General features: G+C 39.4%; 1 non-coding gene across 1 annotated transcript; it reads right to left on the bottom strand.

The window, feature by feature from the left end:
- Positions 1–5093: 5093 nt before the first annotated feature.
- LOC130983960 (small nucleolar RNA R71) lies at positions 5094–5201 on the bottom strand. The gene has a single exon (XR_009087925.1). It is a non-coding gene; the product is annotated as a small nucleolar RNA R71 (small nucleolar RNA).
- Positions 5202–7990: the final 2789 nt, after the last annotated feature.

Below are 7990 nucleotides of genomic sequence, written 5' to 3'. Positions count from 1 at the left end.
TCTCTATTGAAGAAGACAAACCCATCACCAAGAAAAGGATGGAGCAAGCAAGAGAAGCTTCTCACGGCCCTCAAGAAGTGCATGAGGAAGCTCATCATCAACAAATTCCTGAGATGCCCCAAGGAATGCACTTTCCCCCAAACAACTATTGGGAGCAACTCAACACCTCCTTAGAAGATTTAAGCCACAATGTGGAACAATTAAGGGTGGAACATCATGAGCACTCCATCATTCTCCAAGAAATAAGAGAGATCAAAGAGCAATGAGGGAGGAGCAACAAAGGCAAGGAAGGGACATAGAAGAGCTAAAAAACATTGGTCCTTCAAGAAGAAGACCCACTAAAGGTGGATTCATTCCTTGTTTTTTATTTCTTTCTGTTTTCGGTTTTTAGTAGGGTGTTTATTTATGTCTTGTGTCTTTATTTCATGATCATTAGTGTGTAACCATGCCTTAAAGCTATGAATAAAATCCATTAATCCTTCACTTCTCTTAAAGAAAAATGTTTTAATTCAAAAGAACAAGAAGTACATAAATTTCGAAAATAGCTATTGAATTTAGTTAATATATTGATGTGGTGACAATACTTTTTGTTTTCTGAATGAATGCATGAACAGTGCATATGTTTTTGATCTTGTGTTTATGAATGTTAATTGTTGGCTCTTGAAAGAATGATGACAAAGAGAAATGTTATTGATTATCTGAAAAATCATGAAATTGATTCTTGAAGCAAGAAAAAGCAGTGAAAAAGAAAGCTTGTGAAAAAAAATTAGCGAAAAAAAAAAAAGAAGGAGCAGTAGAAAAGCCAATAGCCTTAAAAACAAAAGGCAAGGGTAAAAAGGATCCAAGGCTTTGAGCATCAATGGATAGGAGGGCCCAAATAAATCCAGGCCTAAGCGCTAAATCAAGCTGTCCCTAACCATGTGCTTGTGTCATGAAGGTCCAATGAAAAGCTTGAGACTGAGTGGTTAAAGTCGTGATCCAAAAGCAAAAGAGTGTGCTTAAGAGCTCTGGACACCACTAACTGGGGACTCTAGCAAAGCTGAGTCACAATCTGAAAAGCTTCACCCAGTTATATGTCTGTGGCATTTATGTATCCGGTGGTAATACTGGAAAACAAAGTGCTTAGGCCACGGCCAAGACTCATAAGTAGCTGTGTTCAAGAATCAACATGCTTAACTAGGAAAGTCAATAACACTATCCAAAATTCTAAGTTCCTAGAGAAGCCAATCATTCTAAACTTCAAAGGAAAAAGTGAGATGCCAAAACTGTTCAGAAGCAAAAAGCTACAAGTCCCGCTCATTTAATTATAATTAATATTCATTGATATTTCTGAATTTATAGTATATTCTCTTCTTTTATCCTATTTGATTTTCAGTTGCTTGGGGACAAGCAACAATTTAAGTTTGGTGTTGTGATGAGCGGATAATTTATACGCTTTTTGGCATTGTTTTTAGGTAGTTTTTAGTAAGTTCAAGCTACTTTTAGGATGTTTTCCTTAGTTTTATGTTAAATTCACATTTCTGGACTTTACTATGAGTTGTGTGTTTTCTGTGATTTCAGGTAAATTCTGACTGAAATTGAGGGATTTGAGCAAAACTCTGAAAAGGCTGACAAAAGGACTGCTGATGCTGTTGGAATCTGACCTCCCTGCACTCAAATGGATTTTCTGGAGCTACAGAACTCCAAATGGCGCGCTCTCAACGGCGTTGGAAAGTAGACATCTAGAGCTTTCCAGCAATATATAATAGTCCATACTTTATTCGGAAATTGACGACGTAACTTGGCGTTGAACGCCAAGTTCATGCTGCTGTCTGGAGTTAAACGCCAGAAAACGTCATGATCCGGAGTTGAACGCCCAAAACACGCATAACTCGGAGTTCAACTCCAAGAGAAGCCTCAGCTCGTGGATTGATCAAGCTCAGCCCAAACATACACCAAGTGGGCCCCGGAAGTGGATTTATGCATCAATTACTTACTCATGTAAACCCTAGGAGCTAGTTTATTATAAATAGAACATTTAACTAATGTATTTGACATCTGGGACGCATAGTTCTCAGATCATGGGGGCTGGCCATTCGGCCATACCTGAACCTTTTACTTATGTATTTCAATGGTGGAGTTTCTGCACACCATAGATTAAGGGTGTGGAGCTCTGCGTACCTCAAGTATTAATGCAATTCTATTTTCTTTTATTCAATTCTCTTTTATTCTTATTCCAGATATTCATTCGCACCCAAGAATATGATGTGATGATTAGATAACCCTCATTATCATTCTCACTTATGAACGCGCGTGATTGACAACCACTTCCGTTCTACATGCAACAGAGCTTGAATGTGTATCTCTTAGATTCCCCAACAGAATCTTCGTGGTATAAGCTAGATGGATGGCGGCATTTATGAGGATCCGGAAAGTCTCACCTTGTCTGTGGTATTCCAAGTAGGATCCTGGGAATCCGGAAAGTCTAACCTTGTCTGTGGTATTCCGAGTAGAATTCCGATAATGAATGACTGTGACGTGCTTCAAACTTGCAAGTGCTGGGCGTTAGTGACAGACGCAAAAGAATCAAGGGATTCTATTCCAGTAGGCGCGGGAACAAACCAGTGATTAGCCGTACTGTGACAGAGTGCGTGAGCATTAGTTTTCACTACGAGGATGGGATGTAGCCATCAACCATGGGTGATGCCTCCAGACGATTAGCCATGCGAGTGACAGCCGCATAGGATCATTTTCCCGAGAGGATTGAAAGTAGCCACCGCTGATGGTGAACCCCTATACAAAGCTTGCCATGGAAAGGAGTAAGAAGGACTGAGTAGAAGCGGTAGGAGAGCAGGCGTCCTTGAGTCATACAGCATCTCCATTCACTTATCTGAAATTCCTACCAATGAATCTGCATAAGTATTCTATCCCTTTTATTATTTTCTTATTTATTAATTTCCGAAATCTTAAACAATTTTAATCTGCCTAACTGAGATTTGGAAGGTGACCATAGCTTGCTTCATACCAACAATCTCTGTGGGATCGACCCTTACTCACGTAAGGTTTATTACTTGGACGACCCAGTACACTTGCTGGTTAGTTGAACGGAGTTGTGAATTTAACCAAGAGACACAATAGTTTTTGTGTACATACCAAAGAGCCAATATTGATGATCACAATTTCGTCCATCAGTCCTGCTGAAGCTTGGCTAGCCATGTCTAATTCCTTTAGACTATAGCTTTAGACTAACATTGCATGATTATTGGAATTCTCATTAAGAATTTTGATATCATGATTTTCTTTTCCACTTAATTTTCGAAAAATCCAAAAAAATTACAAAATCATAAAAAACCAATAATATTTTATGTTTCTTGTTGAGTCTAGAGTCTCATTTTAAGTTTGGTATCAATTGCATATTTCTGTTCTTCTTGCATTCATTCATGTGTCTTAAGTGATCTTCAAGATGTTCTTGATGATTTCATTGTTTTGATCTTTGAATTCTCTTGACTTGAGTGTTTTGTTTCTCATGTGCATTCTCATTTTGTTAGTGTCAGTAGTATACAAACTGCTAAGTTTGGTGTCTTGCATGCATTGTTATTTGATTTTAGTTGCATTTTGATTATTCCTCATTATTAAAAATCCAAAAAATATTTTTAATTTGTGTCTTTTCAAGTCAATACTACAGAGAATTGAAGATTTAGAACATTCAGCAGAGGAATTACACAGAAAAAGCTGGATGTTCAAAACGCCCAGTGAGGAAGGCAAACTGGTGTTTAAACGCCAGCCAGGGTGCCTGGCTGGGCGTTTAACGCCCAAAAGGGTAGTGCTTTGGGCGTTAAACGCCAGAATGTGCACCATTCTGGGTGTTTAACGCCAGGATGGCACAAAAGGGAAGATTCTGTTTTTAATTCAAATTTTTTTTCAGGTTTTCAAAATCTTTTTAAAATCAAATCTTTTTAAAATCATATCTTTTCAATCATATGTTTTCAAAATCAATTTCATTCCATTTTAAAAAATACTTGCTATCAATTAATGATTTGATTCAACATTTCAAGTATGTTGCCTTTTCTGTTGAGAAAGGTTTAATGTTTGAATCATATCTTTTCTTGTTAGCCAAGTCATTAATTTTTAAAATCAAATCTTTTTAAATTGTTTTTCAAATCATATCTTCTCAATCATATCTTTTTAAAACTATATCTTTTCAATCATATCTTCTTAATCACATCTTTTTCAAAATAGTTTTCAATCAAATCTTTTTGATTTCTAATTTCAAAATCTTTTTCAAAAATCACTTGATTTCTTTTCCACCCTTGGTTTTCGAAAATCAATTAGTGTTTTTCAAAATGTTTTTAAAATCTTTTACTTAATTTTCGAAAATTTCTTCCCCTCTTCTCACATCCTTCTATTTATGGACTAACACTATTCCTTAATGCACAATTCGAACTCCATCTTTCTTGATAAGTTCGAATTCTCTACCTCTTCCTTCTATTTTTCTTTTCCTCTAACACCTCAAGGAATCTCTATATTGTGACATAAAGGATTCCAAACTTTCTTGTTCTCTTCTCTTTCATATGAGTAGGAGCAAAGACAAAAGCATTCTTGTTGAGGCTGATCCTGAACCTAAAAGGACCTTGAAGCGAAAGCTGAGAGAAGCTAAGGCACAACTCTCTGTAGAGGACCTAACAGAAATCTTCAAAGAAGAAGAACCCATGGCAGCCGAAAACAACAACAATGCCAACAATGCAAGGAAGGTGCTGGGTGACTTTACTGCACCTACTCCCGACTTCTATGGGAGAAGCATCTCTATCCCTGCCATTGGAGCAAATAACTTTGAGCTTAAGCCTCAATTAGTTTCTCTAATGCAACAGAATTGCAAGTTCCATGGACTTCCATTGGAAGATCCTCATTAGTTTTTAGCTGAATTCTTACAAATCTGTGACACTGTCAAGACTAATGGGGTTGACCCTGAGGTCTACAGACTTATGCTATTCCCTTTTTCTGTAAGAGATAGAGCTAGGATATGGTTGGACTCACAACCTAAAGAAAGCCTGAACTCTTGGGAAAAGCTAGTCAATGCCTTCTTGGCAAAGTTCTTTCCACCTCAAAAATTGAGTAAGCTTAGAGTGGAAGTCCAAACCTTCAGACAGAAGGAAGGAGAATCCCTCTATGAAGCTTGGGAAAGATACAAACAATTAATCATAAAGTGTCCCTCTGATATGCTTTCTGAATGGAGCATCATAGGTATTTTCTATGATGGTCTCTCTGAACTGTCCAAGATGTCATTGGATAGCTCTGCTGGAGGATCTCTTCATCTGAAGAAGACGCCTACAGAAGCTCAAGAACTAATTGAAATGGTTGCAAATAACCAATTCATGTACACTTCTGAAAGGAATCCTGTGAACAATGGGACAAATCAGAAGAAAGGAGTTCTTGAGATTGATATTCTGAATGCCATACTGGCTCAGAACAAGATATTGACTCAGCAAGTCAATTTGATTTCTCAAAGTCTGTCTGGAATGCAAAATGCACCAGGCAGTACTAAGGATGCTTCATCTAAAGAAGAAGCTTATGATCCTGAGAACCCTTCAATAGAAGAGGTGAATTACATGGGAGAACCCTATGGAAACACCTATAATTCTTCATGGAGAAATTATCCAAATCTCTCATGGAAAGATCAACAGAGACCTCAACAAGGTTTCAACAATAATAATGGTGGAAGAAATAGGTTTAGCAATGGCAAGCCTTTTCCACCATCTTCTCAGCAACAGACAGAGAATTCTAAGCAGAACCACTCTGACTTAGCAACCATGGTCTCTGATCTAATCAAAACCACTCAAAGTTTCATGACTGAAACAAGGTCCTCCATTAAGAATTTAGAGGCACAAGTGGGACAGCTGAGTAAGAAAGTTACTGAACTCCCTCCTAGTACTCTTCCAAGCAATACAGAAGAAAATCCAAAAGGAGAGTGCAAGGCCATCAACATGGCCGAATTTGGAGAGGAGGGAGAGGCAGTGAACGCCACTGAGGAAGACCTTAATGGACGTCCACTGGCCTCCAATGAGTTCCCTAATGAGGAACCATGGGAATCTGAGGCTCACACTGAGACCATAGAGATTTCAATAGATTTACTTCTGCCATTCATGAACTCTAATGAGTATTCTTCCTCTGAAGAGGATGAATATGTCAGTGAAGAGCAAGTTGCTAAATACCTTGGAGCAATCATGAAGCTAAATGACAAGTTATTTGGTAATAAGACTTGGGAAAATGAACCTCCTTTGCTCACCAAAGAACTGTATGACTTGTCTAGGCAGAAATTACCTCAAAAGAGACAAGATCCTGGGAAGTTTTCAATACCTTGTACCATAGGCACCATGACCTTTAAGAAGGCTCTGTGTGACTTAGGGTCAAGCATAAATCTCATGCCTCTCTTTGTAATGGAGAAGCTAGGGATCTTTGAGGTACAAGCTGCAAGAATCTCACTAGAGATGGCAGACAATTCAAGAAAACAAGCTTATGGACTTGTAGAGGATGTTCTGGTAAAGATTGAAGACCATTACATCCCTGCTGATTTCATAGTCCTAGAGACTGGGAAGTGCATGGATGAATCCATCATCCTTGGCAGACCCTTCCTAGCCACAGCAAAGGCTGTGATTGATGTGGATAGAGGAGAATTGATCATTCAAGTGAATGAAGAATCCTTTGTGTTTAAGGCTCAAGGATATCCCTCTGTTACCATGGAGAGGAAGCATGAAGAGCTTCTCTCAAAACAGAGTCAAACAGAGCCCCTATAGTCAAACTCTAAGTTTGGTGTTGGGAGGCCACAACCAAATTCTAATTTTGGTGTTGAACCCCCACATTCAAACTCTAAGTTTGGTGTTGGGAGGTTCCAACATTGCTCTGAGCATTTGTGAGGCTCCATGAGAGCCCACTGTCAAGCTACTGACATTAAAGAAGCGCTTGTTGGGAGGTAACCCAATGTTATATTTTATCTATTTTCCTTTGTTATTTTATGTTTTCTGTAGGTTGATGATCATGAGAAGTCACAAAATCAATTGAAAAAGCAAAAATAGAATGAAAAACAGAAAGAAAAACAGCACACCCTGGAGGAAGAACCTGCTGGCGTTTAAATGCCAGTAAGGGGCAACAAATGCGCGTTTAACGCCCATTCTGGCACCATTCTGGGCGTTTAACGCCAGAAAGGGGCACCAGACTGGCGTTAAACGCCAGGAAAGGACAGGAAGCTGGCGTTAAACGCCAGAAATGGGCACCAGCTCGGCGTTTAACACCAGAATTGGCACAGAGAGCAATTTTGCTCGCCACTTGGTGCAGGGATGACTTTTCCTTGACACCTCAGGATCTGTGGACCCCACAGGATCCCCACCTACCCGACCACCCTCTCTCTTCTTCACCCATTCACCAATCACCTCAACACCTCTTCCCCAAAAACCCTTCACCTATCAAATCCCATCTTTCTCTTCACCACTCACATCCATCCTTTATAAAACCCCACCTACTTCACCATTCAAATTCAACCACCTTCCATCCCAAACCCACCCTCCCATAGCCGAACCCTACCCCTCTCTCCACCCCTATATAAACCCATCTTCACTTTTTCATTTTCACACAACCTAAACACTCCTTCTCCCCCTTTGGCCAAACCACAAAGCCATCTCCATCTCCTCTATTTCTTTTTCTTCTACTCTCTTCTTTCTTCTTTTGCTCGAGGACGAGCAAACCTTTTAAGTTTGGTGGGGTAAAAGCATTGCTTTTTGTTTTTCCATAACCATTTATGGCATCCAAGGCCGGAGAAACCTCTAGAAAGAGGAAAGAGAAGGCAAAAGCTTCCACCTCCGAGTCATGGGAGATGGAGAGATTCATCTCAAGGGGGCATCAAGACCACTTCTATGAAGTTGTCGCCTTGAAGAAGGTAATCCCCGAGGTCCTTTTCAAACTCAAAAAGAGTGAATATCCGGAGATTCGACATGAGATTCGAAGAAGAGGTTGGGAAGTT

Source organism: Arachis stenosperma, chromosome 5 (assembly GCF_014773155.1).
Source record: "Arachis stenosperma cultivar V10309 chromosome 5, arast.V10309.gnm1.PFL2, whole genome shotgun sequence".
NCBI classification, from domain to species: Eukaryota; Viridiplantae; Streptophyta; class Magnoliopsida; order Fabales; family Fabaceae; genus Arachis; species Arachis stenosperma.
This window is presented reverse-complemented; position numbering and strand designations above follow the sequence as displayed.